General features: G+C 38.0%; 38 non-coding genes across 38 annotated transcripts; 19 read left to right on the top strand and 19 right to left on the bottom strand.

The window, feature by feature from the left end:
* Positions 1-824: 824 nt before the first annotated feature.
* On the bottom strand, positions 825-897 carry Trnav-uac (transfer RNA valine (anticodon UAC)). Its single transcript has one exon. It is a non-coding gene; the product is annotated as a tRNA-Val (tRNA).
* A 385-nt stretch (positions 898-1,282) lies between these two features.
* Positions 1,283-1,355, top strand: Trnav-aac (transfer RNA valine (anticodon AAC)). Its single transcript has one exon. It is a non-coding gene; the product is annotated as a tRNA-Val (tRNA).
* An 883-nt stretch (positions 1,356-2,238) lies between these two features.
* Trnav-uac (transfer RNA valine (anticodon UAC)) lies at positions 2,239-2,311 on the bottom strand. The gene has a single exon. It is a non-coding gene; the product is annotated as a tRNA-Val (tRNA).
* A 385-nt stretch (positions 2,312-2,696) lies between these two features.
* Trnav-aac (transfer RNA valine (anticodon AAC)) lies at positions 2,697-2,769 on the top strand. Its single transcript has one exon. It is a non-coding gene; the product is annotated as a tRNA-Val (tRNA).
* An 883-nt stretch (positions 2,770-3,652) lies between these two features.
* Positions 3,653-3,725, bottom strand: Trnav-uac (transfer RNA valine (anticodon UAC)). The gene has a single exon. It is a non-coding gene; the product is annotated as a tRNA-Val (tRNA).
* Positions 3,726-4,110: 385 nt separating this feature from the next.
* On the top strand, positions 4,111-4,183 carry Trnav-aac (transfer RNA valine (anticodon AAC)). The gene has a single exon. It is a non-coding gene; the product is annotated as a tRNA-Val (tRNA).
* An 883-nt stretch (positions 4,184-5,066) lies between these two features.
* On the bottom strand, positions 5,067-5,139 carry Trnav-uac (transfer RNA valine (anticodon UAC)). Its single transcript has one exon. It is a non-coding gene; the product is annotated as a tRNA-Val (tRNA).
* A 385-nt stretch (positions 5,140-5,524) lies between these two features.
* Trnav-aac (transfer RNA valine (anticodon AAC)) lies at positions 5,525-5,597 on the top strand. Its single transcript has one exon. It is a non-coding gene; the product is annotated as a tRNA-Val (tRNA).
* Positions 5,598-6,480: 883 nt separating this feature from the next.
* Positions 6,481-6,553, bottom strand: Trnav-uac (transfer RNA valine (anticodon UAC)). The gene has a single exon. It is a non-coding gene; the product is annotated as a tRNA-Val (tRNA).
* A 385-nt stretch (positions 6,554-6,938) lies between these two features.
* On the top strand, positions 6,939-7,011 carry Trnav-aac (transfer RNA valine (anticodon AAC)). The gene has a single exon. It is a non-coding gene; the product is annotated as a tRNA-Val (tRNA).
* Positions 7,012-7,894: 883 nt separating this feature from the next.
* On the bottom strand, positions 7,895-7,967 carry Trnav-uac (transfer RNA valine (anticodon UAC)). Its single transcript has one exon. It is a non-coding gene; the product is annotated as a tRNA-Val (tRNA).
* A 385-nt stretch (positions 7,968-8,352) lies between these two features.
* Trnav-aac (transfer RNA valine (anticodon AAC)) lies at positions 8,353-8,425 on the top strand. The gene has a single exon. It is a non-coding gene; the product is annotated as a tRNA-Val (tRNA).
* Positions 8,426-9,308: 883 nt separating this feature from the next.
* On the bottom strand, positions 9,309-9,381 carry Trnav-uac (transfer RNA valine (anticodon UAC)). The gene has a single exon. It is a non-coding gene; the product is annotated as a tRNA-Val (tRNA).
* Positions 9,382-9,766: 385 nt separating this feature from the next.
* Positions 9,767-9,839, top strand: Trnav-aac (transfer RNA valine (anticodon AAC)). Its single transcript has one exon. It is a non-coding gene; the product is annotated as a tRNA-Val (tRNA).
* Positions 9,840-10,722: 883 nt separating this feature from the next.
* Trnav-uac (transfer RNA valine (anticodon UAC)) lies at positions 10,723-10,795 on the bottom strand. Its single transcript has one exon. It is a non-coding gene; the product is annotated as a tRNA-Val (tRNA).
* A 385-nt stretch (positions 10,796-11,180) lies between these two features.
* Positions 11,181-11,253, top strand: Trnav-aac (transfer RNA valine (anticodon AAC)). The gene has a single exon. It is a non-coding gene; the product is annotated as a tRNA-Val (tRNA).
* Positions 11,254-12,136: 883 nt separating this feature from the next.
* Positions 12,137-12,209, bottom strand: Trnav-uac (transfer RNA valine (anticodon UAC)). Its single transcript has one exon. It is a non-coding gene; the product is annotated as a tRNA-Val (tRNA).
* Positions 12,210-12,594: 385 nt separating this feature from the next.
* On the top strand, positions 12,595-12,667 carry Trnav-aac (transfer RNA valine (anticodon AAC)). Its single transcript has one exon. It is a non-coding gene; the product is annotated as a tRNA-Val (tRNA).
* Positions 12,668-13,550: 883 nt separating this feature from the next.
* Positions 13,551-13,623, bottom strand: Trnav-uac (transfer RNA valine (anticodon UAC)). The gene has a single exon. It is a non-coding gene; the product is annotated as a tRNA-Val (tRNA).
* Positions 13,624-14,008: 385 nt separating this feature from the next.
* On the top strand, positions 14,009-14,081 carry Trnav-aac (transfer RNA valine (anticodon AAC)). The gene has a single exon. It is a non-coding gene; the product is annotated as a tRNA-Val (tRNA).
* An 883-nt stretch (positions 14,082-14,964) lies between these two features.
* On the bottom strand, positions 14,965-15,037 carry Trnav-uac (transfer RNA valine (anticodon UAC)). The gene has a single exon. It is a non-coding gene; the product is annotated as a tRNA-Val (tRNA).
* Positions 15,038-15,422: 385 nt separating this feature from the next.
* Positions 15,423-15,495, top strand: Trnav-aac (transfer RNA valine (anticodon AAC)). The gene has a single exon. It is a non-coding gene; the product is annotated as a tRNA-Val (tRNA).
* Positions 15,496-16,377: 882 nt separating this feature from the next.
* Positions 16,378-16,450, bottom strand: Trnav-uac (transfer RNA valine (anticodon UAC)). Its single transcript has one exon. It is a non-coding gene; the product is annotated as a tRNA-Val (tRNA).
* A 385-nt stretch (positions 16,451-16,835) lies between these two features.
* Trnav-aac (transfer RNA valine (anticodon AAC)) lies at positions 16,836-16,908 on the top strand. Its single transcript has one exon. It is a non-coding gene; the product is annotated as a tRNA-Val (tRNA).
* Positions 16,909-17,791: 883 nt separating this feature from the next.
* Trnav-uac (transfer RNA valine (anticodon UAC)) lies at positions 17,792-17,864 on the bottom strand. Its single transcript has one exon. It is a non-coding gene; the product is annotated as a tRNA-Val (tRNA).
* Positions 17,865-18,249: 385 nt separating this feature from the next.
* Trnav-aac (transfer RNA valine (anticodon AAC)) lies at positions 18,250-18,322 on the top strand. The gene has a single exon. It is a non-coding gene; the product is annotated as a tRNA-Val (tRNA).
* An 883-nt stretch (positions 18,323-19,205) lies between these two features.
* Positions 19,206-19,278, bottom strand: Trnav-uac (transfer RNA valine (anticodon UAC)). The gene has a single exon. It is a non-coding gene; the product is annotated as a tRNA-Val (tRNA).
* Positions 19,279-19,663: 385 nt separating this feature from the next.
* On the top strand, positions 19,664-19,736 carry Trnav-aac (transfer RNA valine (anticodon AAC)). Its single transcript has one exon. It is a non-coding gene; the product is annotated as a tRNA-Val (tRNA).
* An 883-nt stretch (positions 19,737-20,619) lies between these two features.
* Trnav-uac (transfer RNA valine (anticodon UAC)) lies at positions 20,620-20,692 on the bottom strand. The gene has a single exon. It is a non-coding gene; the product is annotated as a tRNA-Val (tRNA).
* Positions 20,693-21,077: 385 nt separating this feature from the next.
* Positions 21,078-21,150, top strand: Trnav-aac (transfer RNA valine (anticodon AAC)). Its single transcript has one exon. It is a non-coding gene; the product is annotated as a tRNA-Val (tRNA).
* An 883-nt stretch (positions 21,151-22,033) lies between these two features.
* On the bottom strand, positions 22,034-22,106 carry Trnav-uac (transfer RNA valine (anticodon UAC)). Its single transcript has one exon. It is a non-coding gene; the product is annotated as a tRNA-Val (tRNA).
* Positions 22,107-22,491: 385 nt separating this feature from the next.
* Trnav-aac (transfer RNA valine (anticodon AAC)) lies at positions 22,492-22,564 on the top strand. The gene has a single exon. It is a non-coding gene; the product is annotated as a tRNA-Val (tRNA).
* Positions 22,565-23,447: 883 nt separating this feature from the next.
* Positions 23,448-23,520, bottom strand: Trnav-uac (transfer RNA valine (anticodon UAC)). Its single transcript has one exon. It is a non-coding gene; the product is annotated as a tRNA-Val (tRNA).
* A 385-nt stretch (positions 23,521-23,905) lies between these two features.
* On the top strand, positions 23,906-23,978 carry Trnav-aac (transfer RNA valine (anticodon AAC)). The gene has a single exon. It is a non-coding gene; the product is annotated as a tRNA-Val (tRNA).
* Positions 23,979-24,861: 883 nt separating this feature from the next.
* Positions 24,862-24,934, bottom strand: Trnav-uac (transfer RNA valine (anticodon UAC)). Its single transcript has one exon. It is a non-coding gene; the product is annotated as a tRNA-Val (tRNA).
* Positions 24,935-25,319: 385 nt separating this feature from the next.
* On the top strand, positions 25,320-25,392 carry Trnav-aac (transfer RNA valine (anticodon AAC)). The gene has a single exon. It is a non-coding gene; the product is annotated as a tRNA-Val (tRNA).
* Positions 25,393-26,275: 883 nt separating this feature from the next.
* Trnav-uac (transfer RNA valine (anticodon UAC)) lies at positions 26,276-26,348 on the bottom strand. The gene has a single exon. It is a non-coding gene; the product is annotated as a tRNA-Val (tRNA).
* A 385-nt stretch (positions 26,349-26,733) lies between these two features.
* Positions 26,734-26,806, top strand: Trnav-aac (transfer RNA valine (anticodon AAC)). The gene has a single exon. It is a non-coding gene; the product is annotated as a tRNA-Val (tRNA).
* The last annotated feature ends 355 nt before the right edge of the window (positions 26,807-27,161 follow it).

Raw genomic sequence — 27,161 nt, 5'->3', positions numbered from 1 at the left:
TTGTACAAATGTGAGAATCTTTTATCGGTAAATTTGCCTTTTCATGTAATAGTCTTCTTAACTTAAAAAAATAACGAAAAGAAAAGAAAAGAAGGCAGAATAAACACTCCATTTCCAAGGCTGTGGGGGGCCTCGGTGGCCGGAGTGGTCTAAGTAGTTACTACTGTAATCACTAGCCAGTCAACACTGAGGTTGTGAGTTCGAACCCCGCTCGTGCGGGTGCACTCGACTCCAATCTTAATTGACTAGGATTGTCAGTTATAGACGAGCGCATCCTAAAAGGTGTACTTGAATAGGTCCTATTTGTATTGTTTTCAATGTACGCCTATCATTTGTCAACTTGTTTTAGTTAGGGATATTATCGGTACCATTGCATGTAGTTATTCTCTTTTGATTCGATGCCGAATTTTTACATTTTGAGAGTAGCGTAGGAAAGACTGCACGGATTTTCTTTAAAACTCTAAATGGTCTAAATATAGCTACAACAAATTGTAACACGTTAAAAGAAACTGTTGTGTTTTTCAACTGGCACTTTAACCATTCAGTATGATATATAACAAATTGATTAATGTCACTTTGTACCAAATGTCAGTTTCTGAACCGTTCTGTCATCTCCCAAAAGCTATATAGACCTCAACTTTGCCTCGGTCTATATACTATTTGGGAGATGATCGGTTGTTCCATGGATTACCGCATCAGTGGCCCTCGTTGCCAAAAATTATTGCTGAATTATATCTAGCCTAGTTTTAGGTTTCAAACAATTGAAGTCACACGAACAGCTTGAATATTTAAAGTAATGGAGTCACCATTTGCAAAAATATACCAGGTTCTGGCGAGGTTCGAACTCGCGACCTTCTGCGTGTAAAGCAGACGTGATAACCACTACACCACAGAACCGGACACTCTACTTATCTAATATTTTAGAACTTATACTTAAGTTAAATTTCATGTGAAAACCGGTATACAATAGGCACATCATCAAAGTCTCACTTGGGCCTCTCAACTAAGATAACTATAGTCCACACTGGTAAAAATGTAACACTGACACATGGTGAAAAAAGATAAAAAGATAACTGAACGCTTCCCTATTTCAGGAGCCATCATTTACTTCTTTTAGGTCTTAGAAGTGCTTAATATACTTTGCAGGAAGGAGTTGTTAAAAGCTTTATACAATATTCTTAAAAACACGGTAATAAAAGTGAGTATTTTAAAAACTAACCCAATATGCCAATGATCAGTCGGTCAGCCGATAAATAAATGAATAAGCCAAGTGTCATTCATGGTTTCCGTGGTGTAGTGGTTATCACATCCGCTTAACACGCGGAAGGTCCTGAGTTCAATCCTCAGCGGAAACATATTTTTTTTTTGGCCTGGACAAGGACGGATTTTTTTATGTAGGCACTGACGCGTCCACTTGTACAAATGTGAGAATCTTTTATCGGTAAATTTGCCTTTTCATGTAATAGTCTTCTTAACTTAAAAAAATAACGAAAAGAAAAGAAAAGAAGGCAGAATAAACACTCCATTTCCAAGGCTGTGGGGGGCCTCGGTGGCCGGAGTGGTCTAAGTAGTTACTACTGTAATCACTAGCCAGTCAACACTGAGGTTGTGAGTTCGAACCCCGCTCGTGCGGGTGCACTCGACTCCAATCTTAATTGACTAGGATTGTCAGTTATAGACGAGCGCATCCTAAAAGGTGTACTTGAATAGGTCCTATTTGTATTGTTTTCAATGTACGCCTATCATTTGTCAACTTGTTTTAGTTAGGGATATTATCGGTACCATTGCATGTAGTTATTCTCTTTTGATTCGATGCCGAATTTTTACATTTTGAGAGTAGCGTAGGAAAGACTGCACGGATTTTCTTTAAAACTCTAAATGGTCTAAATATAGCTACAACAAATTGTAACACGTTAAAAGAAACTGTTGTGTTTTTCAACTGGCACTTTAACCATTCAGTATGATATATAACAAATTGATTAATGTCACTTTGTACCAAATGTCAGTTTCTGAACCGTTCTGTCATCTCCCAAAAGCTATATAGACCTCAACTTTGCCTCGGTCTATATACTATTTGGGAGATGATCGGTTGTTCCATGGATTACCGCATCAGTGGCCCTCGTTGCCAAAAATTATTGCTGAATTATATCTAGCCTAGTTTTAGGTTTCAAACAATTGAAGTCACACGAACAGCTTGAATATTTAAAGTAATGGAGTCACCATTTGCAAAAATATACCAGGTTCTGGCGAGGTTCGAACTCGCGACCTTCTGCGTGTAAAGCAGACGTGATAACCACTACACCACAGAACCGGACACTCTACTTATCTAATATTTTAGAACTTATACTTAAGTTAAATTTCATGTGAAAACCGGTATACAATAGGCACATCATCAAAGTCTCACTTGGGCCTCTCAACTAAGATAACTATAGTCCACACTGGTAAAAATGTAACACTGACACATGGTGAAAAAAGATAAAAAGATAACTGAACGCTTCCCTATTTCAGGAGCCATCATTTACTTCTTTAAGGTCTTAGAAGTGCTTAATATACTTTGCAGGAAGGAGTTGTTAAAAGCTTTATACAATATTCTTAAAAACACGGTAATAAAAGTGAGTATTTTAAAAACTAACCCAATATGCCAATGATCAGTCGGTCAGCCGATAAATAAATGAATAAGCCAAGTGTCAATCATGGTTTCCGTGGTGTAGTGGTTATCACATCCGCTTAACACGGGGAAGGTCCTGAGTTCAATCCTCAGCGGAAACATATTTTTTTTTTGGCCTGGACAAGGACGGATTTTTTTATGTAGGCACTGACGCGTCCACTTGTACAAATGTGAGAATCTTTTATCGGTAAATTTGCCTTTTCATGTAATAGTCTTCTTAACTTAAAAAAATAACGAAAAGAAAAGAAAAGAAGGCAGAATAAACACTCCATTTCCAAGGCTGTGGGGGGCCTCGGTGGCCGGAGTGGTCTAAGTAGTTACTACTGTAATCACTAGCCAGTCAACACTGAGGTTGTGAGTTCGAACCCCGCTCGTGCGGGTGCACTCGACTCCAATCTTAATTGACTAGGATTGTCAGTTATAGACGAGCGCATCCTAAAAGGTGTACTTGAATAGGTCCTATTTGTATTGTTTTCAATGTACGCCTATCATTTGTCAACTTGTTTTAGTTAGGGATATTATCGGTACCATTGCATGTAGTTATTCTCTTTTGATTCGATGCCGAATTTTTACATTTTGAGAGTAGCGTAGGAAAGACTGCACGGATTTTCTTTAAAACTCTAAATGGTCTAAATATAGCTACAACAAATTGTAACACGTTAAAAGAAACTGTTGTGTTTTTCAACTGGCACTTTAACCATTCAGTATGATATATAACAAATTGATTAATGTCACTTTGTACCAAATGTCAGTTTCTGAACCGTTCTGTCATCTCCCAAAAGCTATATAGACCTCAACTTTGCCTCGGTCTATATACTATTTGGGAGATGATCGGTTGTTCCATGGATTACCGCATCAGTGGCCCTCGTTGCCAAAAATTATTGCTGAATTATATCTAGCCTAGTTTTAGGTTTCAAACAATTGAAGTCACACGAACAGCTTGAATATTTAAAGTAATGGAGTCACCATTTGCAAAAATATACCAGGTTCTGGCGAGGTTGGAACTCGCGACCTTCTGCGTGTAAAGCAGACGTGATAACCACTACACCACAGAACCGGACACTCTACTTATCTAATATTTTAGAACTTATACTTAAGTTAAATTTCATGTGAAAACCGGTATACAATAGGCACATCATCAAAGTCTCACTTGGGCCTCTCAACTAAGATAACTATAGTCCACACTGGTAAAAATGTAACACTGACACATGGTGAAAAAAGATAAAAAGATAACTGAACGCTTCCCTATTTCAGGAGCCATCATTTACTTCTTTTAGGTCTTAGAAGTGCTTAATATACTTTGCAGGAAGGAGTTGTTAAAAGCTTTATACAATATTCTTAAAAACACGGTAATAAAAGTGAGTATTTTAAAAACTAACCCAATATGCCAATGATCAGTCGGTCAGCCGATAAATAAATGAATAAGCCAAGTGTCATTCATGGTTTCCGTGGTGTAGTGGTTATCACATCCGCTTAACACGCGGAAGGTCCTGAGTTCAATCCTCAGCGGAAACATTTTTTTTTTTTGGCCTGGACAAGGACGGATTTTTTTATGTAGGCACTGACGCGTCCACTTGTACAAATGTGAGAATCTTTTATCGGTAAATTTGCCTTTTCATGTAATAGTCTTCTTAACTTAAAAAAATAACGAAAAGAAAAGAAAAGAAGGCAGAATAAACACTCCATTTCCAAGGCTGTGGGGGGCCTCGGTGGCCGGAGTGGTCTAAGTAGTTACTACTGTAATCACTAGCCAGTCAACACTGAGGTTGTGAGTTCGAACCCCGCTCGTGCGGGTGCACTCGACTCCAATCTTAATTGACTAGGATTGTCAGTTATAGACGAGCGCATCCTAAAAGGTGTACTTGAATAGGTCCTATTTGTATTGTTTTCAATGTACGCCTATCATTTGTCAACTTGTTTTAGTTAGGGATATTATCGGTACCATTGCATGTAGTTATTCTCTTTTGATTCGATGCCGAATTTTTACATTTTGAGAGTAGCGTAGGAAAGACTGCACGGATTTTCTTTAAAACTCTAAATGGTCTAAATATAGCTACAACAAATTGTAACACGTTAAAAGAAACTGTTGTGTTTTTCAACTGGCACTTTAACCATTCAGTATGATATATAACAAATTGATTAATGTCACTTTGTACCAAATGTCAGTTTCTGAACCGTTCTGTCATCTCCCAAAAGCTATATAGACCTCAACTTTGCCTCGGTCTATATACTATTTGGGAGATGATCGGTTGTTCCATGGATTACCGCATCAGTGGCCCTCGTTGCCAAAAATTATTGCTGAATTATATCTAGCCTAGTTTTAGGTTTCAAACAATTGAAGTCACACGAACAGCTTGAATATTTAAAGTAATGGAGTCACCATTTGCAAAAATATACCAGGTTCTGGCGAGGTTCGAACTCGCGACCTTCTGCGTGTAAAGCAGACGTGATAACCACTACACCACAGAACCGGACACTCTACTTATCTAATATTTTAGAAGTTATACTTAAGTTTAATTTCATGTGAAAACCGGTATACAATAGGCACATCATCAAAGTCTCACTTGGGCCTCTCAACTAAGATAACTATAGTCCACACTGGTAAAAATGTAACACTGACACATGGTGAAAAAAGATAAAAAGATAACTGAACGCTTCCCTATTTCAGGAGCCATCATTTACTTCTTTTAGGTCTTAGAAGTGCTTAATATACTTTGCAGGAAGGAGTTGTTAAAAGCTTTATACAATATTCTTAAAAACACGGTAATAAAAGTGAGTATTTTAAAAACTAACCCAATATGCCAATGATCAGTCGGTCAGCCGATAAATAAATGAATAAGCCAAGTGTCATTCATGGTTTCCGTGGTGTAGTGGTTATCACATCCGCTTAACACGCGGAAGGTCCTGAGTTCAATCCTCAGCGGAAACATATTTTTTTTTTGGCCTGGACAAGGACGGATTTTTTTATGTAGGCACTGACGCGTCCACTTGTACAAATGTGAGAATCTTTTATCGGTAAATTTGCCTTTTCATGTAATAGTCTTCTTAACTTAAAAAAATAACGAAAAGAAAAGAAAAGAAGGCAGAATAAACACTCCATTTCCAAGGCTGTGGGGGGCCTCGGTGGCCGGAGTGGTCTAAGTAGTTACTACTGTAATCACTAGCCAGTCAACACTGAGGTTGTGAGTTCGAACCCCGCTCGTGCGGGTGCACTCGACTCCAATCTTAATTGACTAGGATTGTCAGTTATAGACGAGCGCATCCTAAAAGGTGTACTTGAATAGGTCCTATTTGTATTGTTTTCAATGTACGCCTATCATTTGTCAACTTGTTTTAGTTAGGGATATTATCGGTACCATTGCATGTAGTTATTCTCTTTTGATTCGATGCCGAATTTTTACATTTTGAGAGTAGCGTAGGAAAGACTGCACGGATTTTCTTTAAAACTCTAAATGGTCTAAATATAGCTACAACAAATTGTAACACGTTAAAAGAAACTGTTGTGTTTTTCAACTGGCACTTTAACCATTCAGTATGATATATAACAAATTGATTAATGTCACTTTGTACCAAATGTCAGTTTCTGAACCGTTCTGTCATCTCCCAAAAGCTATATAGACCTCAACTTTGCCTCGGTCTATATACTATTTGGGAGATGATCGGTTGTTCCATGGATTACCGCATCAGTGGCCCTCGTTGCCAAAAATTATTGCTGAATTATATCTAGCCTAGTTTTAGGTTTCAAACAATTGAAGTCACACGAACAGCTTGAATATTTAAAGTAATGGAGTCACCATTTGCAAAAATATACCAGGTTCTGGCGAGGTTCGAACTCGCGACCTTCTGCGTGTAAAGCAGACGTGATAACCACTACACCACAGAACCGGACACTCTACTTATTTTATATTTTAGAACTTCTACTTAAGTTAAATTTCATGTGAAAACCGGTATACAATAGGCACATCATCAAAGTCTCACTTGGGCCTCTCAACTAAGATAACTATAGTCCACACTGGTAAAAATGTAACACTGACACATGGTGAAAAAAGATAAAAAGATAACTGAACGCTTCCCTATTTCAGGAGCCATCATTTACTTCTTTTAGGTCTTAGAAGTGCTTAATATACTTTGCAGGAAGGAGTTGTTAAAAGCTTTATACAATATTCTTAAAAACACGGTAATAAAAGTGAGTATTTTAAAAACTAACCCAATATGCCAATGATCAGTCGGTCAGCCGATAAATAAATGAATAAGCCAAGTGTCATTCATGGTTTCCGTGGTGTAGTGGTTATCACATCCGCTTAACACGCGGAAGGTCCTGAGTTCAATCCTCAGCGGAAACATTTTTTTTTTTTGGCCTGGACAAGGACGGATTTTTTTATGTAGGCACTGACGCGTCCACTTGTACAAATGTGAGAATCTTTTATCGGTAAATTTGCCTTTTCATGTAATAGTCTTCTTAACTTAAAAAAATAACGAAAAGAAAAGAAAAGAAGGCAGAATAAACACTCCATTTCCAAGGCTGTGGGGGGCCTCGGTGGCCGGAGTGGTCTAAGTAGTTACTACTGTAATCACTAGCCAGTCAACACTGAGGTTGTGAGTTCGAACCCCGCTCGTGCGGGTGCACTCGACTCCAATCTTAATTGACTAGGATTGTCAGTTATAGACGAGCGCATCCTAAAAGGTGTACTTGAATAGGTCCTATTTGTATTGTTTTCAATGTACGCCTATCATTTGTCAACTTGTTTTAGTTAGGGATATTATCGGTACCATTGCATGTAGTTATTCTCTTTTGATTCGATGCCGAATTTTTACATTTTGAGAGTAGCGTAGGAAAGACTGCACGGATTTTCTTTAAAACTCTAAATGGTCTAAATATAGCTACAACAAATTGTAACACGTTAAAAGAAACTGTTGTGTTTTTCAACTGGCACTTTAACCATTCAGTATGATATATAACAAATTGATTAATGTCACTTTGTACCAAATGTCAGTTTCTGAACCGTTCTGTCATCTCCCAAAAGCTATATAGACCTCAACTTTGCCTCGGTCTATATACTATTTGGGAGATGATCGGTTGTTCCATGGATTACCGCATCAGTGGCCCTCGTTGCCAAAAATTATTGCTGAATTATATCTAGCCTAGTTTTAGGTTTCAAACAATTGAAGTCACACGAACAGCTTGAATATTTAAAGTAATGGAGTCACCATTTGCAAAAATATACCAGGTTCTGGCGAGGTTCGAACTCGCGACCTTCTGCGTGTAAAGCAGACGTGATAACCACTACACCACAGAACCGGACACTCTACTTATCTAATATTTTAGAACTTATACTTAAGTTAAATTTCATGTGAAAACCGGTATACAATAGGCACATCATCAAAGTCTCACTTGGGCCTCTCAACTAAGATAACTATAGTCCACACTGGTAAAAATGTAACACTGACACATGGTGAAAAAAGATAAAAAGATAACTGAACGCTTCCCTATTTCAGGAGCCATCATTTACTTCTTTTAGGTCTTAGAAGTGCTTAATATACTTTGCAGGAAGGAGTTGTTAAAAGCTTTATACAATATTCTTAAAAACACGGTAATAAAAGTGAGTATTTTAAAAACTAACCCAATATGCCAATGATCAGTCGGTCAGCCGATAAATAAATGAATAAGCCAAGTGTCATTCATGGTTTCCGTGGTGTAGTGGTTATCACATCCGCTTAACACGCGGAAGGTCCTGAGTTCAATCCTCAGCGGAAACATTTTTTTTTTTTGGCCTGGACAAGGACGGATTTTTTTATGTAGGCACTGACGCGTCCACTTGTACAAATGTGAGAATCTTTTATCGGTAAATTTGCCTTTTCATGTAATAGTCTTCTTAACTTAAAAAAATAACGAAAAGAAAAGAAAAGAAGGCAGAATAAACACTCCATTTCCAAGGCTGTGGGGGGCCTCGGTGGCCGGAGTGGTCTAAGTAGTTACTACTGTAATCACTAGCCAGTCAACACTGAGGTTGTGAGTTCGAACCCCGCTCGTGCGGGTGCACTCGACTCCAATCTTAATTGACTAGGATTGTCAGTTATAGACGAGCGCATCCTAAAAGGTGTACTTGAATAGGTCCTATTTGTATTGTTTTCAATGTACGCCTATCATTTGTCAACTTGTTTTAGTTAGGGATATTATCGGTACCATTGCATGTAGTTATTCTCTTTTGATTCGATGCCGAATTTTTACATTTTGAGAGTAGCGTAGGAAAGACTGCACGGATTTTCTTTAAAACTCTAAATGGTCTAAATATAGCTACAACAAATTGTAACACGTTAAAAGAAACTGTTGTGTTTTTCAACTGGCACTTTAACCATTCAGTATGATATATAACAAATTGATTAATGTCACTTTGTACCAAATGTCAGTTTCTGAACCGTTCTGTCATCTCCCAAAAGCTATATAGACCTCAACTTTGCCTCGGTCTATATACTATTTGGGAGATGATCGGTTGTTCCATGGATTACCGCATCAGTGGCCCTCGTTGCCAAAAATTATTGCTGAATTATATCTAGCCTAGTTTTAGGTTTCAAACAATTGAAGTCACACGAACAGCTTGAATATTTAAAGTAATGGAGTCACCATTTGCAAAAATATACCAGGTTCTGGCGAGGTTCGAACTCGCGACCTTCTGCGTGTAAAGCAGACGTGATAACCACTACACCACAGAACCGGACACTCTACTTATCTAATATTTTAGAACTTATACTTAAGTTAAATTTCATGTGAAAACCGGTATACAATAGGCACATCATCAAAGTCTCACTTGGGCCTCTCAACTAAGATAACTATAGTCCACACTGGTAAAAATGTAACACTGACACATGGTGAAAAAAGATAAAAAGATAACTGAACGCTTCCCTATTTCAGGAGCCATCATTTACTTCTTTTAGGTCTTAGAAGTGCTTAATATACTTTGCAGGAAGGAGTTGTTAAAAGCTTTATACAATATTCTTAAAAACACGGTAATAAAAGTGAGTATTTTAAAAACTAACCCAATATGCCAATGATCAGTCGGTCAGCCGATAAATAAATGAATAAGCCAAGTGTCATTCATGGTTTCCGTGGTGTAGTGGTTATCACATCCGCTTAACACGCGGAAGGTTCTGAGTTCAATCCTCAGCGGAAACATTTTTTTTTTTTGGCCTGGACAAGGACGGATTTTTTTATGTAGGCACTGACGCGTCCACTTGTACAAATGTGAGAATCTTTTATCGGTAAATTTGCCTTTTCATGTAATAGTCTTCTTAACTTAAAAAAATAACGAAAAGAAAAGAAAAGAAGGCAGAATAAATACTCCATTTCCAAGGCTGTGGGGGGCCTCGGTGGCCGGAGTGGTCTAAGTAGTTACTACTGTAATCACTAGCCAGTCAACACTGAGGTTGTGAGTTCGAACCCCGCTCGTGCGGGTGCACTCGACTCCAATCTTAATTGACTAGGATTGTCAGTTATAGACGAGCGCATCCTAAAAGGTGTACTTGAATAGGTCCTATTTGTATTGTTTTCAATGTACGCCTATCATTTGTCAACTTGTTTTAGTTAGGGATATTATCGGTACCATTGCATGTAGTTATTCTCTTTTGATTCGATGCCGAATTTTTACATTTTGAGAGTAGCGTAGGAAAGACTGCACGGATTTTCTTTAAAACTCTAAATGGTCTAAATATAGCTACAACAAATTGTAACACGTTAAAAGAAACTGTTGTGTTTTTCAACTGGCACTTTAACCATTCAGTATGATATATAACAAATTGATTAATGTCACTTTGTACCAAATGTCAGTTTCTGAACCGTTCTGTCATCTCCCAAAAGCTATATAGACCTCAACTTTGCCTCGGTCTATATACTATTTGGGAGATGATCGGTTGTTCCATGGATTACCGCATCAGTGGCCCTCGTTGCCAAAAATTATTGCTGAATTATATCTAGCCTAGTTTTAGGTTTCAAACAATTGAAGTCACACGAACAGCTTGAATATTTAAAGTAATGGAGTCACCATTTGCAAAAATATACCAGGTTCTGGCGAGGTTCGAACTCGCGACCTTCTGCGTGTAAAGCAGACGTGATAACCACTACACCACAGAACCGGACACTCTACTTATCTAATATTTTAGAACTTATACTTAAGTTTAATTTCATGTGAAAACCGGTATACAATAGGCACATCATCAAAGTCTCACTTGGGCCTCTCAACTAAGATAACTATAGTCCACACTGGTAAAAATGTAACACTGACACATGGTGAAAAAAGATAAAAAGATAACTGAACGCTTCCCTATTTCAGGAGCCATCATTTACTTCTTTAAGGTCTTAGAAGTGCTTAATATACTTTGCAGGAAGGAGTTGTTAAAAGCTTTATACAATATTCTTAAAAACACGGTAATAAAAGTGAGTATTTTAAAAACTAACCCAATATGCCAATGATCAGTCGGTCAGCCGATAAATAAATGAATAAGCCAAGTGTCAATCATGGTTTCCGTGGTGTAGTGGTTATCACATCCGCTTAACACGCGGAAGGTCCTGAGTTCAATCCTCAGCGGAAACATATTTTTTTTTTGGCCTGGACAAGGACGGATTTTTTTATGTAGGCACTGACGCGTCCACTTGTACAAATGTGAGAATCTTTTATCGGTAAATTTGCCTTTTCATGTAATAGTCTTCTTAACTTAAAAAAATAACGAAAAGAAAAGAAAAGAAGGCAGAATAAACACTCCATTTCCAAGGCTGTGGGGGGCCTCGGTGGCCGGAGTGGTCTAAGTAGTTACTACTGTAATCACTAGCCAGTCAACACTGAGGTTGTGAGTTCGAACCCCGCTCGTGCGGGTGCACTCGACTCCAATCTTAATTGACTAGGATTGTCAGTTATAGACGAGCGCATCCTAAAAGGTGTACTTGAATAGGTCCTATTTGTATTGTTTTCAATGTACGCCTATCATTTGTCAACTTGTTTTAGTTAGGGATATTATCGGTACCATTGCATGTAGTTATTCTCTTTTGATTCGATGCCGAATTTTTACATTTTGAGAGTAGCGTAGGAAAGACTGCACGGATTTTCTTTAAAACTCTAAATGGTCTAAATATAGCTACAACAAATTGTAACACGTTAAAAGAAACTGTTGTGTTTTTCAACTGGCACTTTAACCATTCAGTATGATATATAACAAATTGATTAATGTCACTTTGTACCAAATGTCAGTTTCTGAACCGTTCTGTCATCTCCCAAAAGCTATATAGACCTCAACTTTGCCTCGGTCTATATACTATTTGGGAGATGATCGGTTGTTCCATGGATTACCGCATCAGTGGCCCTCGTTGCCAAAAATTATTGCTGAATTATATCTAGCCTAGTTTTAGGTTTCAAACAATTGAAGTCACACGAACAGCTTGAATATTTAAAGTAATGGAGTCACCATTTGCAAAAATATACCAGGTTCTGGCGAGGTTCGAACTCGCGACCTTCTGCGTGTAAAGCAGACGTGATAACCACTACACCACAGAACCGGACACTCTACTTATCTAATATTTTAGAACTTATACTTAAGTTAAATTTCATGTGAAAACCGGTATACAATAGGCACATCATCAAAGTCTCACTTGGGCCTCTCAACTAAGATAACTATAGTCCACACTGGTAAAAATGTAACACTGACACATGGTGAAAAAAGATAAAAAGATAACTGAACGCTTCCCTATTTCAGGAGCCATCATTTACTTCTTTTAGGTCTTAGAAGTGCTTAATATACTTTGCAGGAAGGAGTTGTTAAAAGCTTTATACAATATTCTTAAAAACACGGTAATAAAAGTGAGTATTTTAAAAACTAACCCAATATGCCAATGATCAGTCGGTCAGCCGATAAATAAATGAATAAGCCAAGTGTCATTCATGGTTTCCGTGGTGTAGTGGTTATCACATCCGCTTAACACGCGGAAGGTCCTGAGTTCAATCCTCAGCGGAAACATTTTTTTTTTTTGGCCTGGACAAGGACGGATTTTTTTATGTAGGCACTGACGCGTCCACTTGTACAAATGTGAGAATCTTTTATCGGTAAATTTGCCTTTTCATGTAATAGTCTTCTTAACTTAAAAAAATAACGAAAAGAAAAGAAAAGAAGGCAGAATAAACACTCCATTTCCAAGGCTGTGGGGGGCCTCGGTGGCCGGAGTGGTCTAAGTAGTTACTACTGTAATCACTAGCCAGTCAACACTGAGGTTGTGAGTTCGAACCCCGCTCGTGCGGGTGCACTCGACTCCAATCTTAATTGACTAGGATTGTCAGTTATAGACGAGCGCATCCTAAAAGGTGTACTTGAATAGGTCCTATTTGTATTGTTTTCAATGTACGCCTATCATTTGTCAACTTGTTTTAGTTAGGGATATTATCGGTACCATTGCATGTAGTTATTCTCTTTTGATTCGATGCCGAATTTTTACATTTTGAGAGTAGCGTAGGAAAGACTGCACGGATTTTCTTTAAAACTCTAAATGGTCTAAATATAGCTACAACAAATTGTAACACGTTAAAAGAAACTGTTGTGTTTTTCAACTGGCACTTTAACCATTCAGTATGATATATAACAAATTGATTAATGTCACTTTGTACCAAATGTCAGTTTCTGAACCGTTCTGTCATCTCCCAAAAGCTATATAGACCTCAACTTTGCCTCGGTCTATATACTATTTGGGAGATGATCGGTTGTTCCATGGATTACCGCATCAGTGGCCCTCGTTGCCAAAAATTATTGCTGAATTATATCTAGCCTAGTTTTAGGTTTCAAACAATTGAAGTCACACGAACAGCTTGAATATTTAAAGTAATGGAGTCACCATTTGCAAAAATATACCAGGTTCTGGCGAGGTTCGAACTCGCGACCTTCTTCGTGTAAAGCAGACGTGATAACCACTACACCACAGAACCGGACACTCTACTTATCTAATATTTTAGAACTTATACTTAAGTTAAATTTCATGTGAAAACCGGTATACAATAGGCACATCATCAAAGTCTCACTTGGGCCTCTCAACTAAGATAACTATAGTCCACACTGGTAAAAATGTAACACTGACACATGGTGAAAAAAGATAAAAAGATAACTGAACGCTTCCCTATTTCAGGAGCCATCATTTACTTCTTTAAGGTCTTAGAAGTGCTTAATATACTTTGCAGGAAGGAGTTGTTAAAAGCTTTATACAATATTCTTAAAAACACGGTAATAAAAGTGAGTATTTTAAAAACTAACCCAATATGCCAATGATCAGTCGGTCAGCCGATAAATAAATGAATAAGCCAAGTGTCAATCATGGTTTCCGTGGTGTAGTGGTTATCACATCCGCTTAACACGCGGAAGGTCCTGAGTTCAATCCTCAGCGGAAACATATTTTTTTTTTGGCCTGGACAAGGACGGATTTTTTTATGTAGGCACTGACGCGTCCACTTGTACAAATGTGAGAATCTTTTATCGGTAAATTTGCCTTTTCATGTAATAGTCTTCTTAACTTAAAAAAATAACGAAAAGAAAAGAAAAGAAGGCAGAATAAACACTCCATTTCCAAGGCTGTGGGGGGCCTCGGTGGCCGGAGTGGTCTAAGTAGTTACTACTGTAATCACTAGCCAGTCAACACTGAGGTTGTGAGTTCGAACCCCGCTCGTGCGGGTGCACTCGACTCCAATCTTAATTGACTAGGATTGTCAGTTATAGACGAGCGCATCCTAAAAGGTGTACTTGAATAGGTCCTATTTGTATTGTTTTCAATGTACGCCTATCATTTGTCAACTTGTTTTAGTTAGGGATATTATCGGTACCATTGCATGTAGTTATTCTCTTTTGATTCGATGCCGAATTTTTACATTTTGAGAGTAGCGTAGGAAAGACTGCACGGATTTTCTTTAAAACTCTAAATGGTCTAAATATAGCTACAACAAATTGTAACACGTTAAAAGAAACTGTTGTGTTTTTCAACTGGCACTTTAACCATTCAGTATGATATATAACAAATTGATTAATGTCACTTTGTACCAAATGTCAGTTTCTGAACCGTTCTGTCATCTCCCAAAAGCTATATAGACCTCAACTTTGCCTCGGTCTATATACTATTTGGGAGATGATCGGTTGTTCCATGGATTACCGCATCAGTGGCCCTCGTTGCCAAAAATTATTGCTGAATTATATCTAGCCTAGTTTTAGGTTTCAAACAATTGAAGTCACACGAACAGCTTGAATATTTAAAGTAATGGAGTCACCATTTGCAAAAATATACCAGGTTCTGGCGAGGTTCGAACTCGCGACCTTCTGCGTGTAAAGCAGACGTGATAACCACTACACCACAGAACCGGACACTCTACTTATCTAATATTTTAGAACTTATACTTAAGTTAAATTTCATGTGAAAACCGGTATACAATAGGCACATCATCAAAGTCTCACTTGGGCCTCTCAACTAAGATAACTATAGTCCACACTGGTAAAAATGTAACACTGACACATGGTGAAAAAAGATAAAAAGATAACTGAACGCTTCCCTATTTCAGGAGCCATCATTTACTTCTTTTAGGTCTTAGAAGTGCTTAATATACTTTGCAGGAAGGAGTTGTTAAAAGCTTTATACAATATTCTTAAAAACACGGTAATAAAAGTGAGTATTTTAAAAACTAACCCAATATGCCAATGATCAGTCGGTCAGCCGATAAATAAATGAATAAGCCAAGTGTCATTCATGGTTTCCGTGGTGTAGTGGTTATCACATCCGCTTAACACGCGGAAGGTCCTGAGTTCAATCCTCAGCGGAAACATTTTTTTTTTTGGCCTGGACAAGGACGGATTTTTTTATGTAGGCACTGACGCGTCCACTTGTACAAATGTGAGAATCTTTTATCGGTAAATTTGCCTTTTCATGTAATAGTCTTCTTAACTTAAAAAAATAACGAAAAGAAAAGAAAAGAAGGCAGAATAAACACTCCATTTCCAAGGCTGTGGGGGGCCTCGGTGGCCGGAGTGGTCTAAGTAGTTACTACTGTAATCACTAGCCAGTCAACACTGAGGTTGTGAGTTCGAACCCCGCTCGTGCGGGTGCACTCGACTCCAATCTTAATTGACTAGGATTGTCAGTTATAGACGAGCGCATCCTAAAAGGTGTACTTGAATAGGTCCTATTTGTATTGTTTTCAATGTACGCCTATCATTTGTCAACTTGTTTTAGTTAGGGATATTATCGGTACCATTGCATGTAGTTATTCTCTTTTGATTCGATGCCGAATTTTTACATTTTGAGAGTAGCGTAGGAAAGACTGCACGGATTTTCTTTAAAACTCTAAATGGTCTAAATATAGCTACAACAAATTGTAACACGTTAAAAGAAACTGTTGTGTTTTTCAACTGGCACTTTAACCATTCAGTATGATATATAACAAATTGATTAATGTCACTTTGTACCAAATGTCAGTTTCTGAACCGTTCTGTCATCTCCCAAAAGCTATATAGACCTCAACTTTGCCTCGGTCTATATACTATTTGGGAGATGATCGGTTGTTCCATGGATTACCGCATCAGTGGCCCTCGTTGCCAAAAATTATTGCTGAATTATATCTAGCCTAGTTTTAGGTTTCAAACAATTGAAGTCACACGAACAGCTTGAATATTTAAAGTAATGGAGTCACCATTTGCAAAAATATACCAGGTTCTGGCGAGGTTCGAACTCGCGACCTTCTGCGTGTAAAGCAGACGTGATAACCACTACACCACAGAACCGGACACTCTACTTATCTAATATTTTAGAACTTATACTTAAGTTAAATTTCATGTGAAAACCGGTATACAATAGGCACATCATCAAAGTCTCACTTGGGCCTCTCAACTAAGATAACTATAGTCCACACTGGTAAAAATGTAACACTGACACATGGTGAAAAAAGATAAAAAGATAACTGAACGCTTCCCTATTTCAGGAGCCATCATTTACTTCTTTAAGGTCTTAGAAGTGCTTAATATACTTTGCAGGAAGGAGTTGTTAAAAGCTTTATACAATATTCTTAAAAACACGGTAATAAAAGTGAGTATTTTAAAAACTAACCCAATATGCCAATGATCAGTCGGTCAGCCGATAAATAAATGAATAAGCCAAGTGTCAATCATGGTTTCCGTGGTGTAGTGGTTATCACATCCGCTTAACACGCGGAAGGTCCTGAGTTCAATCCTCAGCGGAAACATATTTTTTTTTTGGCCTGGACAAGGACGGATTTTTTTATGTAGGCACTGACGCGTCCACTTGTACAAATGTGAGAATCTTTTATCGGTAAATTTGCCTTTTCATGTAATAGTCTTCTTAACTTAAAAAAATAACGAAAAGAAAAGAAAAGAAGGCAGAATAAACACTCCATTTCCAAGGCTGTGGGGGGCCTCGGTGGCCGGAGTGGTCTAAGTAGTTACTACTGTAATCACTAGCCAGTCAACACTGAGGTTGTGAGTTCGAACCCCGCTCGTGCGGGTGCACTCGACTCCAATCTTAATTGACTAGGATTGTCAGTTATAGACGAGCGCATCCTAAAAGGTGTACTTGAATAGGTCCTATTTGTATTGTTTTCAATGTACGCCTATCATTTGTCAACTTGTTTTAGTTAGGGATATTATCGGTACCATTGCATGTAGTTATTCTCTTTTGATTCGATGCCGAATTTTTACATTTTGAGAGTAGCGTAGGAAAGACTGCACGGATTTTCTTTAAAACTCTAAATGGTCTAAATATAGCTACAACAAATTGTAACACGTTAAAAGAAACTGTTGTGTTTTTCAACTGGCACTTTAACCATTCAGTATGATATATAACAAATTGATTAATGTCACTTTGTACCAAATGTCAGTTTCTGAACCGTTCTGTCATCTCCCAAAAGCTATATAGACCTCAACTTTGCCTCGGTCTATATACTATTTGGGAGATGATCGGTTGTTCCATGGATTACCGCATCAGTGGCCCTCGTTGCCAAAAATTATTGCTGAATTATATCTAGCCTAGTTTTAGGTTTCAAACAATTGAAGTCACACGAACAGCTTGAATATTTAAAGTAATGGAGTCACCATTTGCAAAAATATACCAGGTTCTGGCGAGGTTCGAACTCGCGACCTTCTGCGTGTAAAGCAGACGTGATAACCACTACACCACAGAACCGGACACTCTACTTATCTAATATTTTAGAACTTATACTTAAGTTAAATTTCATGTGAAAACCGGTATACAATAGGCACATCATCAAAGTCTCACTTGGGCCTCTCAACTAAGATAACTATAGTCCACACTGGTAAAAATGTAACACTGACACATGGTGAAAAAAGATAAAAAGATAACTGAACGCTTCCCTATTTCAGGAGCCATCATTTACTTCTTTAAGGTCTTAGAAGTGCTTAATATACTTTGCAGGAAGGAGTTGTTAAAAGCTTTATACAATATTCTTAAAAACACGGTAATAAAAGTGAGTATTTTAAAAACTAACCCAATATGCCAATGATCAGTCGGTCAGCCGATAAATAAATGAATAAGCCAAGTGTCAATCATGGTTTCCGTGGTGTAGTGGTTATCACATCCGCTTAACACGCGGAAGGTCCTGAGTTCAATCCTCAGCGGAAACATATTTTTTTTTTGGCCTGGACAAGGACGGATTTTTTTATGTAGGCACTGACGCGTCCACTTGTACAAATGTGAGAATCTTTTATCGGTAAATTTGCCTTTTCATGTAATAGTCTTCTTAACTTAAAAAAATAACGAAAAGAAAAGAAAAGAAGGCAGAATAAACACTCCATTTCCAAGGCTGTGGGGGGCCTCGGTGGCCGGAGTGGTCTAAGTAGTTACTACTGTAATCACTAGCCAGTCAACACTGAGGTTGTGAGTTCGAACCCCGCTCGTGCGGGTGCACTCGACTCCAATCTTAATTGACTAGGATTGTCAGTTATAGACGAGCGCATCCTAAAAGGTGTACTTGAATAGGTCCTATTTGTATTGTTTTCAATGTACGCCTATCATTTGTCAACTTGTTTTAGTTAGGGATATTATCGGTACCATTGCATGTAGTTATTCTCTTTTGATTCGATGCCGAATTTTTACATTTTGAGAGTAGCGTAGGAAAGACTGCACGGATTTTCTTTAAAACTCTAAATGGTCTAAATATAGCTACAACAAATTGTAACACGTTAAAAGAAACTGTTGTGTTTTTCAACTGGCACTTTAACCATTCAGTATGATAGATAACAAATTGATTAATGTCACTTTGTACCAAATGTCAGTTTCTGAACCGTTCTGTCATCTCCCAAAAGCTATATAGACCTCAACTTTGCCTCGGTCTATATACTATTTGGGAGATGATCGGTTGTTCCATGGATTACCGCATCAGTGGCCCTCGTTGCCAAAAATTATTGCTGAATTATATCTAGCCTAGTTTTAGGTTTCAAACAATTGAAGTCACACGAACAGCTTGAATATTTAAAGTAATGGAGTCACCATTTGCAAAAATATACCAGGTTCTGGCGAGGTTCGAACTCGCGACCTTCTGCGTGTAAAGCAGACGTGATAACCACTACACCACAGAACCGGACACTCTACTTATCTAATATTTTAGAACTTATACTTAAGTTAAATTTCATGTGAAAACCGGTATACAATAGGCACATCATCAAAGTCTCACTTGGGCCTCTCAACTAAGATAACTATAGTCCACACTGGTAAAAATGTAACACTGACACATGGTGAAAAAAGATAAAAAGATAACTGAACGCTTCCCTATTTCAGGAGCCATCATTTACTTCTTTAAGGTCTTAGAAGTGCTTAATATACTTTGCAGGAAGGAGTTGTTAAAAGCTTTATACAATATTCTTAAAAACACGGTAATAAAAGTGAGTATTTTAAAAACTAACCCAATATGCCAATGATCAGTCGGTCAGCCGATAAATAAATGAATAAGCCAAGTGTCAATCATGGTCTCCGTGGTGTAGTGGTTATCACATCCGCTTAACACGCGGAAGGTCCTGAGTTCAATCCTCAGCGGAAACATATTTTTTTTTTGGCCTGGACAAGGACGGATTTTTTTATGTAGGCACTGACGCGTCCACTTGTACAAATGTGAGAATCTTTTATCGGTAAATTTGCCTTTTCATGTAATAGTCTTCTTAACTTAAAAAAATAACGAAAAGAAAAGAAAAGAAGGCAGAATAAACACTCCATTTCCAAGGCTGTGGGGGGCCTCGGTGGCCGGAGTGGTCTAAGTAGTTACTACTGTAATCACTAGCCAGTCAACACTGAGGTTGTGAGTTCGAACCCCGCTCGTGCGGGTGCACTCGACTCCAATCTTAATTGACTAGGATTGTCAGTTATAGACGAGCGCATCCTAAAAGGTGTACTTGAATAGGTCCTATTTGTATTGTTTTCAATGTACGCCTATCATTTGTCAACTTGTTTTAGTTAGGGATATTATCGGTACCATTGCATGTAGTTATTCTCTTTTGATTCGATGCCGAATTTTTACATTTTGAGAGTAGCGTAGGAAAGACTGCACGGATTTTCTTTAAAACTCTAAATGGTCTAAATATAGCTACAACAAATTGTAACACGTTAAAAGAAACTGTTGTGTTTTTCAACTGGCACTTTAACCATTCAGTATGATAGATAACAAATTGATTAATGTCACTTTGTACCAAATGTCAGTTTCTGAACCGTTCTGTCATCTCCCAAAAGCTATATAGACCTCAACTTTCCCTCGGTCTATATACTATTTGGGAGATGATCGGTTGTTCCATGGATTACCGCATCAGTGGCCCTCGTTGCCAAAAATTATTGCTGAATTATATCTAGCCTAGTTTTAGGTTTCAAACAATTGAAGTCACACGAACAGCTTGAATATTTAAAGTAATGGAGTCACCATTTGCAAAAATATACCAGGTTCTGGCGAGGTTCGAACTCGCGACCTTCTGCGTGTAAAGCAGACGTGATAACCACTACACCACAGAACCGGACACTCTACTTATCTAATATTTTAGAACTTATACTTAAGTTAAATTTCATGTGAAAACCGGTATACAATAGGCACATCATCAAAGTCTCACTTGGGCCTCTCAACTAAGATAACTATAGTCCACACTGGTAAAAATGTAACACTGACACATGGTGAAAAAAGATAAAAAGATAACTGAACGCTTCCCTATTTCAGGAGCCATCATTTACTTCTTTAAGGTCTTAGAAGTGCTTAATATACTTTGCAGGAAGGAGTTGTTAAAAGCTTTATACAATATTCTTAAAAACACGGTAATAAAAGTGAGTATTTTAAAAACTAACCCAATATGCCAATGATCAGTCGGTCAGCCGATAAATAAATGAATAAGCCAAGTGTCATTCATGGTTTCCGTGGTGTAGTGGTTATCACATCCGCTTAACACGCGGAAGGTCCTGAGTTCAATCCTCAGCGGAAACATATTTTTTTTTTGGCCTGGACAAGGACGGATTTTTTTATGTAGGCACTGACGCGTCCACTTGTACAAATGTGAGAATCTTTTATCGGTAAATTTGCCTTTTCATGTAATAGTCTTCTTAACTTAAAAAAATAACGAAAAGAAAAGAAAAGAAGGCAGAATAAACACTCCATTTCCAAGGCTGTGGGGGGCCTCGGTGGCCGGAGTGGTCTAAGTAGTTACTACTGTAATCACTAGCCAGTCAACACTGAGGTTGTGAGTTCGAACCCCGCTCGTGCGGGTGCACTCGACTCCAATCTTAATTGACTAGGATTGTCAGTTATAGACGAGCGCATCCTAAAAGGTGTACTTGAATAGGTCCTATTTGTATTGTTTTCAATGTACGCCTATCATTTGTCAACTTGTTTTAGTTAGGGATATTATCGGTACCATTGCATGTAGTTATTCTCTTTTGATTCGATGCCGAATTTTTACATTTTGAGAGTAGCGTAGGAAAGACTGCACGGATTTTCTTTAAAACTCTAAATGGTCTAAATATAGCTACAACAAATTGTAACACGTTAAAAGAAACTGTTGTGTTTTTCAACTGGCACTTTAACCATTCAGTATGATATATAACAAATTGATTAATGTCACTTTGTACCAAATGTCAGTTTCTGAACCGTTCTGTCATCTCCCAAAAGCTATATAGACCTCAACTTTGCCTCGGTCTATATACTATTTGGGAGATGATCGGTTGTTCCATGGATTACCGCATCAGTGGCCCTCGTTGCCAAAAATTATTGCTGAATTATATCTAGCCTAGTTTTAGGTTTCAAACAATTGAAGTCACACGAACAGCTTGAATATTTAAAGTAATGGAGTCACCATTTGCAAAAATATACCAGGTTCTGGCGAGGTTCGAACTCGCGACCTTCTGCGTGTAAAGCAGACGTGATAACCACTACACCACAGAACCGGACACTCTACTTATCTAATATTTTAGAACTTATACTTAAGTTAAATTTCATGTGAAAACCGGTATACAATAGGCACATCATCAAAGTCTCACTTGGGCCTCTCAACTAAGATAACTATAGTCCACACTGGTAAAAATGTAACACTGACACATGGTGAAAAAAGATAAAAAGATAACTGAACGCTTCCCTATTTCAGGAGCCATCATTTACTTCTTTAAGGTCTTAGAAGTGCTTAATATACTTTGCAGGAAGGAGTTGTTAAAAGCTTTATACAATATTCTTAAAAACACGGTAATAAAAGTGAGTATTTTAAAAACTAACCCAATATGCCAATGATCAGTCGGTCAGCCGATAAATAAATGAATAAGCCAAGTGTCATTCATGGTTTCCGTGGTGTAGTGGTTATCACATCCGCTTAACACGCGGAAGGTCCTCAGTTCAATCCTCAGCGGAAACATATTTTTTTTTTGGCCTGGACAAGGACGGATTTTTTTATGTAGGCACTGACGCGTCCACTTGTACAAATGTGAGAATCTTTTATCGGTAAATTTGCCTTTTCATGTAATAGTCTTCTTAACTTAAAAAAATAACGAAAAGAAAAGAAAAGAAGGCAGAATAAACACTCCATTTCCAAGGCTGTGGGGGGCCTCGGTGGCCGGAGTGGTCTAAGTAGTTACTACTGTAATCACTAGCCAGTCAACACTGAGGTTGTGAGTTCGAACCCCGCTCGTGCGGGTGCACTCGACTCCAATCTTAATTGACTAGGATTGTCAGTTATAGACGAGCGCATCCTAAAAGGTGTACTTGAATAGGTCCTATTTGTATTGTTTCCAATGTACGCCTATCATTTGTCAACTTGTTTTAGTTAGGGATATAATCGGTACCATTGCATGTAGTTATTCTCTTTTCATTCGATGCCGAATTTTTACATTTTGAGAGTAGCGTAGGAAAGACTGCACGGATTTTCTTTAAAACTCTAAATGGTCTAAATATAGCTACAACAAATTGTAACACGTTAAAAGAAACTGTTGTGTTTTTCAACTGGCACTTTAACCATTCAGTATGATATATAACAAATTGATTAATGTCACTTTGTACCAAATGTCAGTTTCTGAACCGTTCTGTCATCTCCCAAAAGCTATATAGACCTCAACTTTCCCTCGGTCTATATACTATTTGGGAGATGATCGGTTGTTCCATGGATTACCGCATCAGTGGCCCTCGTTGCCAAAAATTATTGCTGAATTATATCTAGCCTAGTTTTAGGTTTCAAACAATTGAAGTCACACGAACAGCTTGAATATTTAAAGTAATGGAGTCACCATTTGCAAAAATATACCAGGTTCTGGCGAGGTTCGAACTCGCGACCTTCTGCGTGTAAAGCAGACGTGATAACCACTACACCACAGAACCGGACACTCTACTTATCTAATATTTTAGAACTTATACTTAAGTTAAATTTCATGTGAAAACCGGTATACAATAGGCACATCATCAAAGTCTCACTTGGGCCTCTCAACTAAGATAACTATAGTCCACACTGGTAAAAATGTAACACTGACACATGGTGAAAAAAGATAAAAAGATAACTGAACGCTTCCCTATTTCAGGAGCCATCATTTACTTCTTTTAGGTCTTAGAAGTGCTTAATATACTTTGCAGGAAGGAGTTGTTAAAAGCTTTATACAATATTCTTAAAAACACGGTAATAAAAGTGAGTATTTTAAAAACTAACCCAATATGCCAATGATCAGTCGGTCAGCCGATAAATAAATGAATAAGCCGAGTGTCATTCATGGTTTCCGTGGTGTAGTGGTTATCACATCCGCTTAACACGCGGAAGGTCCTGAGTTCAATCCTCAGCGGAAACATATTTTTTTTTTGGCCTGGACAAGGACGGATTTTTTTATGTAGGCACTGACGCGTCCACTTGTACAAATGTGAGAATCTTTTATCGGTAAATTTGCCTTTTCATGTAATAGTCTTCTTAACTTAAAAAAATAACGAAAAGAAAAGAAAAGAAGGCAGAATAAACACTCCATTTCCAAGGCTGTGGGGGGCCTCGGTGGCCGGAGTGGTCTAAGTAGTTACTACTGTAATCACTAGCCAGTCAACACTGAGGTTGTGAGTTCGAACCCCGCTCGTGCGGGTGCACTCGACTCCAATCTTAATTGACTAGGATTGTCAGTTATAGACGAGCGCATCCTAAAAGGTGTACTTGAATAGGTCCAATTTGTATTGTTTTCAATGTACGCCTATCATTTGTCAACTTGTTTTAGTTAGGGATATTATCGGTACCATTGCATGTAGTTATTCTCTTTTGATTCGATGCCGAATTTTTACATTTTGAGAGTAGCGTAGGAAAGACTGCACGGATTTTCTTTAAAACTCTAAATGGTCTAAATATAGCTACAACAAATTGTAACACGTTAAAAGAAACTGTTGTGTTTTTCAACTGGCACTTTAACCATTCAGTATGATATATAACAAATTGATTAATGTCACTTTGTACCAAATGTCAGTTTCTGAACCGTTCTGTCATCTCCCAAAAGCTATATAGACCTCAACTTTGCCTCGGTCTATATACTATTTGGGAGATGATCGGTTGTTCCATGGATTACCGCATCAGTGGCCCTCGTTGCCAAAAATTATTGCTGAATTATATCTAGCCTAGTTTTAGGTTTCAAACAATTGAAGTCACACGAACAGCTTGAATATTTAAAGTAATGGAGTCACCATTTGCAAAAATATACCAGGTTCTGGCGAGGTTGGAACTCGCGACCTTCTGCGTGTAAAGCAGACGTGATAACCACTACACCACAGAACCGGACACTCTACTTATCTAATATTTTAGAACTTATACTTAAGTTAAATTTCATGTGAAAACCGGTATACAATAGGCACATCATCAAAGTCTCACTTGGGCCTCTCAACTAAGATAACTATAGTCCACACTGGTAAAAATGTAACACTGACACATGGTGAAAAAAGATAAAAAGATAACTGAACGCTTCCCTATTTCAGGAGCCATCATTTACTTCTTTTAGGTCTTAGAAGTGCTTAATATACTTTGCAGGAAGGAGTTGTTAAAAGCTTTATACAATATTCTTAAAAACACGGTAATAAAAGTGAGTATTTTAAAAACTAACCCAATATGCCAATGATCAGTCGGTCAGCCGATAAATAAATGAATAAGCCAAGTGTCATTCATGGTTTCCGTGGTGTAGTGGTTATCACATCCGCTTAACACGCGGAAGGTCCTGAGTTCAATCCTCAGCGGAAACATATTTTTTTTTTTGGCCTGGACAAGGACGGATTTTTTATGTAGGCACTGACGCGTCCACTTGTACAAATGTGAGAATCTTTTATCGGTAAATTTGCCTTTTCATGTAATAGTCTTCTTAACTTAAAAAAATAACGAAAAGAAAAGAAAAGAAGGCAGAATAAACACTCCATTTCCAAGGCTGTGGGGGGCCTCGGTGGCCGGAGTGGTCTAAGTAGTTACTACTGTAATCACTAGCCAGTCAACACTGAGGTTGTGAGTTCGAACCCCGCTCGTGCGGGTGCACTCGACTCCAATCTTAATTGACTAGGATTGTCAGTTATAGACGAGCGCATCCTAAAAGGTGTACTTGAATAGGTCCTATTTGTATTGTTTTCAATGTACGCCTATCATTTGTCAACTTGTTTTAGTTAGGGATATTATCGGTACCATTGCATGTAGTTATTCTCTTTTGATTCGATGCCGAATTTTTACATTTTGAGAGTAGCGTAGGAAAGACTGCACGGATTTTCTTTAAAACTCTAAATGGTCTAAATATAGCTACAACAAATTGTAACACGTTAAAAGAAACTGTTGTGTTTTTCAACTGGCACTTTAACCATTCAGTATGATATATAACAAATTGATTAATGTCACTTTGTACCAAATGTCAGTTTCTGAACCGTTCTGTCATCTCCCAAAAGCTATATAGACCTCAACTTTGCCTCGGTCTATATACTATTTGGGAGATGATCGGTTGTTCCATGGATTACCGCATCAGTGGCCCTCGTTGCCAAAAATTATTGCTGAATTATATCTAGCCTAGTTTTAGGTTTCAAACAATTGAAGTCACACGAACAGCTTGAATATTTAAAGTAATGGAGTCACCATTTGCAAAAATATACCAGGTTCTGGCGAGGTTCGAACTCGCGACCTTCTGCGTGTAAAGCAGACGTGATAACCACTACACCACAGAACCGGACACTCTACTTATTTTATATTTTAGAACTTATACTTAAGTTAAATTTCATGTGAAAACCGGTATACAATAGGCACATCATCAAAGTCTCACTTGGGCCTCTCAACTAAGATAACTATAGTCCACACTGGTAAAAATGTAACACTGACACATGGTGAAAAAAGATAAAAAGATAACTGAACGCTTCCCTATTTCAGGAGCCATCATTTACTTCTTTTAGGTCTTAGAAGTGCTTAATATACTTTGCAGGAAGGAGTTGTTAAAAGCTTTATACAATATTCTTAAAAACACGGTAATAAAAGTGAGTATTTTAAAAACTAACCCAATATGCCAATGATCAGTCGGTCAGCCGATAAATAAATGAATAAGCCAAGTGTCAATCATGGTTTCCGTGGTGTAGTGGTTATCACATCCGCTTAACACGCGGAAGGTCCTGAGTTCAATCCTCAGCGGAAACATTTTTTTTTTTTGGCCTGGACAAGGACGGATTTTTTTATGTAGGCACTGACGCGTCCACTTGTACAAATGTGAGAATCTTTTATCGGTAAATTTGCCTTTTCATGTAATAGTCTTCTTAACTTAAAAAAATAACGAAAAGAAAAGAAAAGAAGGCAGAATAAACACTCCATTTCCAAGGCTGTGGGGGGCCTCGGTGGCCGGAGTGGTCTAAGTAGTTACTACTGTAATCACTAGCCAGTCAACACTGAGGTTGTGAGTTCGAACCCCGCTCGTGCGGGTGCACTCGACTCCAATCTTAATTGACTAGGATTGTCAGTTATAGACGAGCGCATCCTAAAAGGTGTACTTGAATAG

Source organism: Mytilus californianus, unplaced genomic scaffold (genome assembly GCF_021869535.1).
Source record: "Mytilus californianus isolate M0D057914Y unplaced genomic scaffold, xbMytCali1.0.p SCAF_9, whole genome shotgun sequence".
Classification (NCBI taxonomy): Eukaryota; Metazoa; Mollusca; class Bivalvia; order Mytilida; family Mytilidae; genus Mytilus; species Mytilus californianus.
The sequence above is the reverse complement of the archived record's forward strand: the minus strand, read 5'-3'. Positions and strand labels throughout refer to the sequence as shown.